The sequence below is a fragment of the Lingula anatina genome, chromosome 6, assembly GCF_051362555.1.
Source record: "Lingula anatina isolate TDL-2025a chromosome 6, LinAna3.0, whole genome shotgun sequence".
Classification (NCBI taxonomy): domain Eukaryota; kingdom Metazoa; phylum Brachiopoda; class Lingulata; order Lingulida; family Lingulidae; genus Lingula; species Lingula anatina.
In genome coordinates this window covers 17,664,199-17,677,565 of record NC_141772.1, presented here as the reverse complement: position 1 = coordinate 17,677,565, position 13,367 = coordinate 17,664,199, and the positions used below count along the sequence as shown (strand labels likewise).

General features: G+C 36.6%; 1 long non-coding RNA gene across 1 annotated transcript; it reads right to left on the bottom strand.

Moving 5' to 3' along the window:
• LOC147761275 (uncharacterized) lies at nucleotides 1-4,085 on the bottom strand. The gene is made up of 3 exons (XR_015334908.1): nucleotides 3,524-4,085; nucleotides 1,493-1,629; nucleotides 1-1,228 (listed from the first exon to the last, which is right to left on the bottom strand). It is a non-coding gene; the product is annotated as an uncharacterized LOC147761275 (long non-coding RNA).
• Nucleotides 4,086-13,367: the final 9,282 nt, after the last annotated feature.

The following is a 13,367-nucleotide window of genomic DNA, read 5'->3' as shown; positions in this document are numbered from 1 at the left end:
AAACGTTTTCACCAATTTATTCAGACGTTGTATGGAACGTTAGAAAACTACGATGTGCATTTGTTGGTAAAACTGAAGTTGTAGTAAACTAACATTTACATTATAGGAAATGCTTTATAAAAAGGAATATATAAAAACCGTCTTAATTCAAGTAGAAAATATATGAAATCCATTTGAATCAGTAAGGGTTCAGTACCCCCCCCCCCCCATGAATAGATAAATATAATTAAGATTCTAATTCTTTTAAACATCCACACCACTACCATACAATGTACACATTCTAGTTAAATCAAACCAATAATCCATATTTCAAACAACATAACATCTTTAGCTTCACAAAAAATAAAGGAAATTTATGTTATTAATTATTAACATCAACACAGATTTAAAACAATGTAATTGATTGAAAAGTATACTTTCATACAAAGTTTAATCAAATCAAACCAATTCAATGTGGTGTTCACAACTTAAACCTCACAAAAACAATTTCATCAAATCATTATAATATTGCTCATAAGCAAACAGAATGGAAATTTTATCACTTGGTTGTCTCAGTTTGTGGGTCAAAGTTTAAACAAACAAAACAGCCCCACACATTTTGATATTTAATTTTGAAAGAAAGGGCTAAAAACAAAAGCAAGTTTTACATCAGTCTCTTGTGAAAACATGAATCATCCAATGGGACCATTATAAAAGTTGAAAAAAAAATGAAAATATATTAATGCTAATATCAGTGTTGCCTGATATAAAACTGATCTAATACCAGAAAGCTTTTAACTTGATGTGCTACACTCTAATTATTTCTCTGATCCAAATTACTGCCCAGTTTTAAGTCACTTGAGAAGAAAAACATGTCTCAGGCCCTATTCCCGTACCTAGATCGATCTAGCAGGATCGACCCATCTCCAAAGGGTTTCTCACTAAAGTACATTCAGCTTAAGTGGCTCTGATGTCTGGCACGCCTACTGTAGCTGTAAGAGGGTAATTAACTATCATTTAACAGCTTCAGTAGGTGTGCCAGACATCTAAGCTGCTTAATCAGAATGTAATTTAATGAGAATCCGGAGAATACGGGGAGGGGTCGATCCTGCTAGATTGATCTAGGTATGGGAAAGGGTCTAAGTTAATCTACGGGTCAAGATTTGTATTTGATGAACTGAACCAGATTTGTCCTTGCTGTCACATTGATAGGAATGTGGGCCCCCAAGCTGCTTTTCTGTTGATGAATCTGGAAAATTTTCACAATATTCCTTCAAAAGATATCCATTGCTTTAATTGATCAATATGCCTTTAAATAAAGATATTATTACACTGTAAAAAATATATATTAAATACCCAACTGCAGGAATCATTTTAGTAAGCAAATGTGACATTTTTTTTTATGTTGTCCGCTATGCAGATGATAGAACTGCTGCTGATATAGGTCTATATTTGTTTTGATAAATAAATAAATAAATAAATAAATAAATAAAACCACAGGGAGCAGTTTTACCTCAGCTGTCAGCTGTGGCACCATATGGTCTGGAGTTTGTCTGTCACCCTGATCTCCATGACAACAGGTCCAGATGATCAACGATGGCGTCCAGAGTCTCAGTAACCACCCATAATTACAAGAAATGTGCCAAAAATCTGAAGTGAAAAATCAACTAAACAACAAATCTGACATTGATCATAGATTTGCAAGAACTCTTACTGAGTGCAACCAGCTGAAGTGAATGACATGCCTCAACATACTTGCATAATCAGAAGCTATTTTGTATTCTATTCAATGCCTGCAGAGGCATGTCATTCAATTAAGCTGATTGCACTTTGCGAGAGTCCAGTCACAGAGTTGGATCACTCTATGTAGACCTATGGTGTCTGTGAGAATAAGCCCAGAGAGAGAATATAAAGACACAAATATAGTGCCTGTATATAAACACACATTAAACACATATCTTCTATGCTGTTAGTATGGAGCAGATTCAGTGGCATCTATAGGCCACAGAGATGACACAAGAATTGTAAAATTCTTTTAAAAAATCAGATATTTTCACCTCAACAGGTATTTTCACCTCAACAGGTATTTTCACCTTCCACCTTACTATAATAGTAGTAAAATGTGTTTTTCATTGTTTCAATCATTTTTGTTTGGTTTGGTTTTTCTGGCCAGCCATCAATACTACTGTGTCTGTACTCTTTCAATATTTTAATCTATCAACTGAACACAACCATTCATTAACACTGGCAGTATGAGTAAACCATCATCATATTTACATAAAACCCAAATATTAACACTGGCATTATGAGTAAACCATCATCATATTTACATAAAACCCAAATATTAACACTGGCAGTTTGAGTAAACCATCATATTTACATAAAACCCAAATATTAACACTGGCAGTTTGAGTAAACCATCATCATATTTACACACTGTTATAAACACTATAAAAATTAGTCAAGGCAGGGCCACTAAGCAATTTGCCCACTTGCCAACCAACAACTTGTGTTTTGAAGCTTAGGGAAGGAATCGAACCTTCTACCTTGACAAATGTTTTAGTATATATGATTGAATCTAAATTTTTATTATTCAGTCAAATAAAAAATATTGTTTCTGGAAACATGCCAAATTTTTTTTTGGTCATATATATATATATATATACATATATATTTGAATAAACAAACAAAACATGTGTACTATAAAACACTTGGATAGGCACTTTTTTTTTTACAGCATCTGACACATGCATTTTAATGGCCATGCTATTAAAAAAATTACTAGTTTTAAAATACGACTTTTGAATAAAAAGAAGGGTCAATGGGTAAAATTAGAGTTGGTCGGACTACCAGAAATGCACATTTTTTTGTAACCTTACTTATATTTGCTTACCATTCTGAAATGATGTGAACCTCATCTACAACAACGGTACAGACTCTTTCTTGGTATAATTTACTTTTGAGTCCTTCTTTCCACAAAAGTCTCAGGATGTGCATATATCAAACAAAATTTACCATTCTTTACATCTTGTAATAGGGCACATGAAATTAAGAGATTGTCAACTCTTTCGGAGTCACCATCTTTAAAACTGTAATTGGATTGCTTTTAGGTGAACTTCTAGTAAATATGAGAGGCTTACAAGTTTTTTTCTTCAATTCTTTTAATGTGCTTTACAACTATTCCTTAGTCAAGTTTATGATTATTGACCAATATTGCGACATAATTTTAAGGTAAAAATGAGGAAAATGTGTTTTAAATACCCAATGAAATATGAAGACAGCCAGATATACATTTCCAGCCTTGTACTAACATGAACCTATAATATATATATAGTACGTTAGTAGATACGTCCCTGTTAGTACAAGGCTTTTTTTTTATCCTATATATACTGTATTTTCATGTTAACTATAAATAAATAAATAAATATTTTAATCTATAAAAGTCTTCTTGCAAATTGTTTAGACGTTTTATAACTAAGAAGTATATATATATAAATTTGAACTCTTGTTGATTTTTATTCGGAAGACCTCAAAACGCACATACCTTTGACACCCATTCCTTCAATATTCATAAAACAAGCAGGTATACCATGCTTCGATAAAGATTAGACTTGATCCTGCATAATCGAATTTAACGGCATAACTATTAAACAAATCATTTGTTGCTGTCGTCCAAGTTTCCTCTGAAATAGGAAGGGAAGGAAATGGAAAATTATTCTTTTACCAAAGCCCGTGGGTAAAACTGCCAAAGTATCATATCCGTCATACAAAGATTTCAATGTTTGGATCTGCTATGAGTACATTATTAAGAAAATTGCAAAGCTTCATAAAAATCAGGGGTAATGGAAAGTCACTTGAGTGAAAAGGCAGTTCCAACAGAAAAATGTATCGATTTGATGCATATTCCTACACCTATCACGTCCGAGGTTTGTATAGAGCTTGCGGAGTCAGTCGAGGATTGCCAATAATACAACAGCAATAGTCCATGTCACAATGTTCAATGTCTTTCCATAATACAACAGCAATTGTTGATGTTACAATGTTCTATGTCTTCCCAAAATAAAAGAGCAATTGTTGATGTCACTATTTACAATGTCTTCACATAATATAACGACAATTGTTGACATCACAATGTTCAATGCCTTCCCATAATACAACAGCAATTGTTGACGTCACAATGTTCAATGTCTTCAATATGACCAATCGGCAATCCTCGGCCAATTCCGCAAGCTCCATACTAACCTCGGATGTGATAGGCAGAGAAATATGCACCAAATCCATGCATTTTGTTCGCCGGAAATGCCTTCTTACTCAATTCGGTTTTTCCGATCATAAAGATGGCTGTTAATACCACTGCTTTTTATGATGATTTACAGTTTGCCAAACAATGCACTAAGATTGACTTTGATTTAAAGGATAAATAGATACAGGCGTTGAAATAATTAGGTTTAAATTAGCGCGAGGTTGAAAGTAGTTCCTTCCCAACAATCAACAATCAAATATGGCTGCCTCCGTATTACGTCCGAGGTTATTGTCGAGTGCGGAGACATCCAAGTAGTTCCGAGTGTAATATGACAGCAATTGCTGATGTCACAATGTGTTCCCATAATACAACAGCAATTGTTGATGTCCCAATGTTCAATGTCTTCCCATAATACAACAGCAATTGTTGATGTCACGATGTTCAATGTCTTCCCACAATACAACAGCATTTGTTGATGTCCCAATGTTCAATGTCTTCCCATAATATGACAGCAATTGTTGATGTCCCAATGTTCAATGTTTTCCCATAATACAACAGCAATTGTTGTTGTCACAATCTTCAATGTTTTCCCATAATACAACAGCAATTGTTGATGTCACAATGTTCAATGTCTTCTCATAATACAACAGCAATTGTTGATGTCACAATGTTCACTGTCTTTCCATAAAGCAACAGCAATTGTTGATGTCACAATGTTCAATGTCTTCCCATAATACAACAGCAATTGTTGATGTCACAATGTTCAATGTCTTTCCATAAAACAACAGCAATTGTTGACATCACAATGTTCAATGTCTTTCCATAAAACAACAGCAATTGTTGATGTCACAATATTCAATGTCTTCCCAAAATAAAAGAGCAACTGTTGATGTCACAATGTTCAATGTCTTCCCATAAAACAACAGCAATTGTTGATGTTACAATGTTCAATGTCTTCTCACAATACAACAGCAATTGTTGATGTCACAATGTTCAATGTCTTCCCACAATACAACAGCAATTGTTGATGTCACAATGTTCAATGTCTTCCCACAATACAACAGCAATTGTTGACGTCACAATGTTCAATGTCTTCCCATCATACAACAGCAATTGTTGACGTCACAATGTTCAATGTCTTTCCATAATACAACAGCAATTGTTGATGTCACAATGTTCAATGTCTTCCCATAATACAACAGCAATTTTGTCACTATGTTCAATGTCTTCCCATAATACAACAGCAATTGTTGATGTCACAATGTTCAATGTCTTCCCACAATACAACAGCAATTGTTGATGTCACAATGTTCAATGTCTTCCCACAATACAACAGCAATTGTTGATGTCACAATGTTCAATGTCTTCCCACAATACAACAGCAATTGTTCATGTCACAATGTTCAATGTCTTTCCATAAAACAACAGCAATTGTTGACATCACAATGTTCAATGTCTTCTCATAATACAACACCAATTGTTGATGTCACAATGTTCACTGTCTTTCCATAAAGCAACAGCAATTGTTGATGTCACAATGTTCAATGTCTTCCCATAATACAACAGCAATTGTTGATGTCACAATGTTCAATGTCTTTCCATAAAACAACAGCAATTGTTGACATCACAATGTTCAATGTCTTTCCATAAAACAACAGCAATTGTTGATGTCACAATATTCAATGTCTTCCCAAAATAAAAGAGCAACTGTTGATGTCACAATGTTCAATGTCTTCCCATAAAACAACAGCAATTGTTGATGTTACAATGTTCAATGTCTTCTCACAATACAACAGCAATTGTTGATGTCACAATGTTCAATGTCTTCCCACAATACAACAGCAATTGTTGATGTCACAATGTTCAATGTCTTCCCACAATACAACAGCAATTGTTGACGTCACAATGTTCAATGTCTTCCCATCATACAACAGCAATTGTTGACGTCACAATGTTCAATGTCTTTCCATAATACAACAGCAATTGTTGATGTCACAATGTTCAATGTCTTCCCATAATACAACAGCAATTTTGTCACAATGTTCAATGTTTTCCCATAATACAACAGCAATTGTTGATGTCACAGTGTTCAATGTTTTCCCATAATACAAGGGCAATTGTTGATGTCACAATGTCCAATGTCTGAATTCCCATAATACAAGAACAATTGTTGACTTCACAATGTTCAATGTCTTTCCATAATACAACAGCAATTGTTGATGTCACAATGTTTAATGTCTTCCCATAATACAACAGCAATTGTTGACTTCACAATGTTCAATGTCTTCCCATAATACAACAGCAATTGTTGACGTCACAATGTTCAATGTCTTTCCGGCAATTGTTGTTGTTTAAATGCTCAATAAATTTTCATAATACAACAAGAGATACCAAATTGAATACAATATGCAGCAAAGTTTTATCTGGCATTATAAGGTGGTAAAGTGACCAAAATGATTTTCTTACTTGCCTGCCCTCATGACCTTGATCTATTCTACAGGTTATACAGTGGTTTGGGATGCTTTGGGCAGCCACATTTTGTAAAGCACATCAGATAACAGTAGTATGGGGTGACTGCATGAAGCTGCAATCTTCCTGGATAGCACATCTTACAGTGTATCATATCAGTTCTCTAAGTCCATCTTCTCCTTTTTTGACAATATACCATATCTATTTCCTAACACTAAAATTCAAAGAAATAAAATAATTAAAACTTATTTGTCATGAAAGAAAATAATTAAAACTAGAGAACAAAGCTGATAAATATACAAACACCAAAATTCTTTTCAACAATGCTAAAACAAGGCAGCAAAATTGTCAAATGTACAGACAACAAGAGATAACTATACTGAAATGACTTTTCAACACTTTTTTACATAAAATAATTAATTAACAGTCATTTTTATATGATCATTAAGAAAATTGCTGAGATAGGAATAGTACAGAATGGTGCTCTGCAGACAATACTGAGACATTCTGAACTGGTTTCCACAATCTATGCTCTGCAATAACTCACTATCTACCCATTAGAATGCTACAAATTCTACATACAGTGGTTCATCTTACGGTAATGTGCCATGAATTTCGAACAGCTCTTAAATTTGTAACAATTTTAAAATCGGTCGTCTGGAGTTTTTTATGGACCATGAATTTCGACCAGTAAGCAAGTTTGTGCGATCTTGATTTTCGTGAATTACGTACACATTAAAATCAGCCATCGGGCTATTTTTGCGCTCATAAAGATCTAACAGTCAACAATGTTGCCCTAGCGTACCTTTACCTGAGTACTACGTGTGTAGCCCCAGGTGCAAGATAACGATCGGTACAGTTAGCTTAGGATGCTAAACAACATCGTCATCACCATTCATTAAGATAACAGGAGAATCAATAATGAGTTGCACTGTCACAGTCTATTCTTTACCCGAGTACTCGGTGTGAGATAGCAATCAGTAGTTTTGCTGAGGCGCACAATAGCATTGTCAACAGTAGGCACTTCTGTAACAGAACAAAAGAAGCAATTAAGAACTGCAAGATTACCACTATTGTTTTCTTATCTCGCTGGGATCGTTCACGATCTCCCGCTTATGAAGTCCCTTGAACAAATATGAAAACTGACTTCTCGTTTTGCTCAAATCGCTGTTGATCTCCTGGTGACGATCTTCCGCTAACAAAGTCCTTGGAACAAATATAAAAATTGCCTTCTCGTCTCGCTAGGATCGCTAACCATTTCCCACTGACTATATGAAAATTGCCTTCTAGCATGGACAAAATGTCCAAACTAATAGGCTTGCTCAGAATGTTGATGATCTCTTGCAAACAAATACAGTAACGAAGTCCCTTGAACTAGTATGGAAATTGCCTTATCATCACACTCAGATCGCTCACAATCTCCCATTAACGATCTTCCAGTCCCTTAAATGAATATGAAAATGGCCTTTCTGTCTTGCTTGGATTGGTAACAAATATGAAAATTGCCTTTTGGGTTTCATCTAGATTACCTATCACTCACGTGTTTGTTTGAAGATGGTTTAAATGACAAAACGTACAGACTTTTCAAATGTGTACATTGACGCATCTACAAGGTATGTGCCAGGAAATCAGTTGTGTTGTCGGACAGCTGCTGGTCAAGATTGGGTTGCCTGAGCAAAAAAAATATAAAAGTGGTTGTAAAAGGCAACCACACAACCATGGATATCGAGCCCTGCACCTAGAGGTACCCCCCCCCCCCCCCCCCCCCCCCCCGACCAAGTATATTTGATTGTAGACAACAATCAGCAGTTATCTTGGTTGCAGTGCATGGTGGACAGAGACTGTAATACACAGTTTGACTGCTGTGGTAAAGGCTACCTCTGCACTGTACATATCGATCTGCGGTCATAGTGGCCTCCCTGCACAGCAGAGAGAGGCCGTAATGCTGAGGCCAGCTTCTGCAGTGAAGGCAGAACCTGACCTCGAAGCTGACTTCGAAGACACCGACCGGCGCACAGTTAGGTGAGGACGCTAATCGCCAATAAAGGCTATCTGTACATGCGCCATAGACACCAATCGGTTGTTAATTGTTACAGCTTCAGCGCATGGAAAGGAGCAATGGTAATACTAAGTGTAATGTTACGAGCGGAGGAGCACACACCAGACGACACGTTGTCAGTAATTACTCAACTGCAGCACACAGCCGCGCTTTATTCTAATTGGATAATATTACATAATGTGCATGACGCACCACTATGTGACATCCCCCCCTTTTAAAGGAAAAAACTAATTAACATACAGACAATCACTTACCAATTACTTATGTCTATCTACAAAATGTGATACACATGCTTAAACATTGTATTACTACCTTAGTTAAAGTAATAAAATACAAATAAAAGTAAAAGTTCTGTTATGATTGTCTTTGATTAGCAAAATGCATTTTATAATTAATGCAATAACATTAAACACAACATGTCTCCTCTAGTAAACAGTCAATGTTAATCTTCCTGAGTGCATAAAGTCAACGCAATACTTTTTAACAGTATCTTTCTTACATACAGACATTTAAATGGGTTACAGGCACTGTGTACAATCAACAAGTTTTTTTTTTTTAATATAACAACAAATAAACATGCAGTCACTTCATTTCATAATCTGCTTGCCACTTAGGCGGATGTCTCTCCCGAGTACTACGCCTACACATTTGTGGCTGAGCAATTTGTTTTCCAGTTTCATTGTTCTGGTGCACTGTTTTACTCATACTAGTATCTGATGGTTCAGTGTCCATAACATGCGACTCAGGCACCGTGTCAGGAGACTTGTTTATCATGCGTTGGTTTCTACGATATGAATGTCCATCCGGAGCAGTCACCTCATATGACCTCGGCGTATTATGAATATCCGTCACTCTGGCATGTTCCCAATTTTGTCCTAAATTCACACGAACACTATCACCCACATTAAATGACTGATGATATTTAGCACTTCTATCATAATAGAATTTCTGCTTTTGCTGACGCGTGCGCAGCTTTGACTGTGCATCATTTACCACCATTGGTCGCAGCAAATTATTTGTAGTAGGCAATTTATCTTTTAACCTCCTACTCATTAACAATTGAGCTGGTGATGAACCTATACCAGCTAAAGGTGTATTTCTGTATTCTAACAAAGCTATGTGAGGATCTTTACCCTCTGCTTGTGCTTTCTTAAGCATTCCTTTAATTGACTGCACAAATCGCTCACTTTGACCATTAGACTGAGCATAAGTGGGACTAGTATAAACACAAGTGAATCCCCACTCTTTCGCAAACTGCTTAAAAATAGCACTATTGTAAGGCATATTATCACTAACTAAGGTATCTGGAATACCATGCCTTGAAAACACTGGTTTCATTGCTGCAATAACACCAGCTGCTGTTTTGTTTTGCAGCTTGACAACTTCAGGAAACTTTGAATAACTAGAGGATCAGAGAGGCGATGCCGCCTCCAAATATTGTACCACCAGCTGGAGCAAGCGCATTCGTATAGACCCCCACATACACAAAATAAGGGACACAGCCACCAGTCTTTTGCTTGACAAGCTGTAAAAATGCAATCAACAAGAATTTTCAAAATATGCAAAAAAATATATCAAAAGTTCATCAAAAGGTAGGTCAAAGGTCAATGTCACATTAAGATTGCCAGTATATGACTTCCTATTCTAGTTCAATAGTAACTTTGGACCTATCTCTGCCAGTTTGGGAGATAAAAGGGAAGCAAAATTTGCAAAGTTCAGTTCATGGTGAAAAGTAGGTCAAAGGTCAATTTTAAGGTCACATAAAGATTGCCAGTGTATGGCTTCCTATTCAACTTCAATAGTAACTATGGACCTATCTCTGCAAGTTTTGGAGATAAAAGGGAAGCAAAATTTGCAAAGTTCAGTTCATGGTGAAAAGTAGGTCAAAGGTCAATTTTAAGGTCAAATTAAGATTGCCGGTATATGACTTCCTATTCAACTTCAATAGTAACTTTGGACCTATCTCTGCCAGTTTTGGATATGAAAGGGAAACAAAATTTGCAAAGTTCCGTTCATGGTGAAAAGTAGGTCAAAGGTCAATTTCAAGGTCACATTAAGATTGCCAGTATATGACTTCCTATTCTAGTTCAATAGTAACTATGGACCTATCTCTGCCAGTTTGGGAGATAAAAGGAAAGCAAAATTTGCAAAGTTCAATTCATGGTGAAATGTAGGTCAAAGGTCAATTCAAGGTCATATTTAGATTGCCAGTATATGACTTCCTATTCAAGTTCAATAGTAACTATGGACCTATCTCTGCCAGTTTTGGAGATAAAAGGGAAGCAAAATTTGGAATGTTCAGTTCATGGTGAAAAGTAGGTCAAAGGTCAATTTTAAGGTCACATTTAGATTGCCAGTGTATGACTTCCTATTCAAGTTCAATAGTAACTATGGACCTATCTCTGCCAGTTTTGGAGATAAAAGGGAAGCAAAATTTGGAAAGTTCAGTTCATGGTGAAAAGTAGGTCAAAGGTCAATTTCAAGGTCACATTTAGATTGCCAGTGTATGACTTCCTATTCAAGTTCAATAGTAAGTATGGACCTACCTCTGCCAGTTTTGGAGATAATGAAACAAAATTTGCAAAATTCAGTTCATGGTGAAAAGTAGGTCAAAGGTCAATTTCAAGGTCACATTTAGATTGCCAGTGTATGACTTCCTATTCAAGTTCAATAGTAACTTTGGACCTTTCTCTGCCAGATTTAGAGATAAAAGGGCAGCAAAATTTGCAAAGTTCAGTTCAAGGTGAATAGTAGGTCAAAGGTCAATTTCAAGGTCACATTTGGATTGCCAGTATATGACTTCCCATTCAAGTTCAATGGTAACTATGGACCTATCTCTGCCAGTTTGGGAGATAAAAGGGCAGCAAAATTTGCAAAGTTCAGTTCATGGTGAAAAGTAGGTCAAAGGTCAATTTCAAGGTCACATTTAGATTGCCAGTATATGACTTCCTATTCAAGTTCAATAGTAACTATAGACCTATCTCTGCCAGTTTTGGAGATAAAAGGGTACAAAATTTGCAAAGATTAGTTCATGGTGAAAAGTAGGTCAAAGGTCAATTTCAAGGTCACATTTAGATTGCCAGTATATGACTTCCTATTCAAGTTCAATAGTAACTATGGACCTATCTCTGCCAGTTTGGGAGAAAAAAGGGAAGCAAAATATGCAAAGTTTAGTTCATGGTGAAAAGTAGTCAGGCGGCTAAGTCCAAATGTTATCCAGAATTGTGCAAAAGATGATAAAAGCATGAAATTTTCCACAATGAATGACCATTGGGTGTTTGTCAACCCCCCGATTCAAAATAGACGAACACCCAATGGTCATTCATCGTGGAAAGTTTCATGCTTTTATCATCTATTGCACAATTCTGGATAAAATTTGGACATAGCCACCTGACTATACCGTACTGCACATTTTGCTTTCACCACCAATATGTACTTTTTGATAGCGTAACTCGAAAACCGTTTGGAATACAAAAAAACGGAGACCACTCTCAGTGTTGGGCTTTACATGCTCTACAAAATGCAAAAAAGAATGGGTCTCTAGCATTAACGGTTCCCGAATTAGAGACAGTTTTCAGTTTCGGCATCTTAAGGCCGCTACTCCCGTGAAAATGCACCGATTGACCCCAAATTCACGGAGATGAAAGATGACCTGAAGGGTAACACTTTCCAATAATATTATTGGTTAAGTCTGTGTGGTGTCTGAATAACAGGGCAAAAAAAACTTTTTTCGTAAAAAATTTTATTTTTTTAAAAATTTTGGCCTGTTTGACCTTGAAGTAAATGTCAAAGGTCAAAGCCAAGGGCATATTTGAAATCTACACATATGACTTTTAAAAAGCCGTCTGTAGAAATTTTTCCCATAACCCCTTCCGTAGGGTAGATAATTAGCATTTAATTTTGCCATTTTTGGACAAGGGTGCATTGCAATGAGTGCCACACCCAGACCCCAATACCGACAAAGCCCAAATTTTACGTGGAACGAGTTGAGATTATAGGTGACCTAAATGCAAGAGATGGGTACGGGGGCCCTCACCGTCTAGGAGGAGAAGCGGTAACGGTAGACGTCCGGCGGAGCCGGCGGAACCGGAGGAGCCGGCAGAGCCGGCGGAACGATCGGGACGGGACCGAAACCATGTGTACCACCAGCGCTAACGCTGGTGGTACAATAATCAACTATCAACAAGTAATCATGACCTGCAAACTCAAATATATCTGAACCCAGCTTTGACCATGGACGAGTTGGCAAAGAATGTGGAATCATTGGTTCCTTGGGATTCTGACGCGCATATGTGGCATATACTGGGCAATCAGCAATCTTTGTCTCTATGTCCTTGTTGATATTCGGCCAATACATAATTTCAGAGGCTCGTGCTTTGCACTTTTCACTGCCGGCATGTCCTTCATGGAGTGTAACAAACATTTCTTGTCTCATGGCAACAGGAATTATAAGTCGCTCTCCAGCATATATCAGTCCTTCCTCCACATGCATTTGTCCCCTTAAATTCCAATATGCCTGAATTTCTGGTGCTAGGGAAGACTTATGCTGAGGCCAACCATTCACAATATGGTTACGGACCAGCTGGAGGCTGCGGTCACTCTGAGTAGCATCTCGAA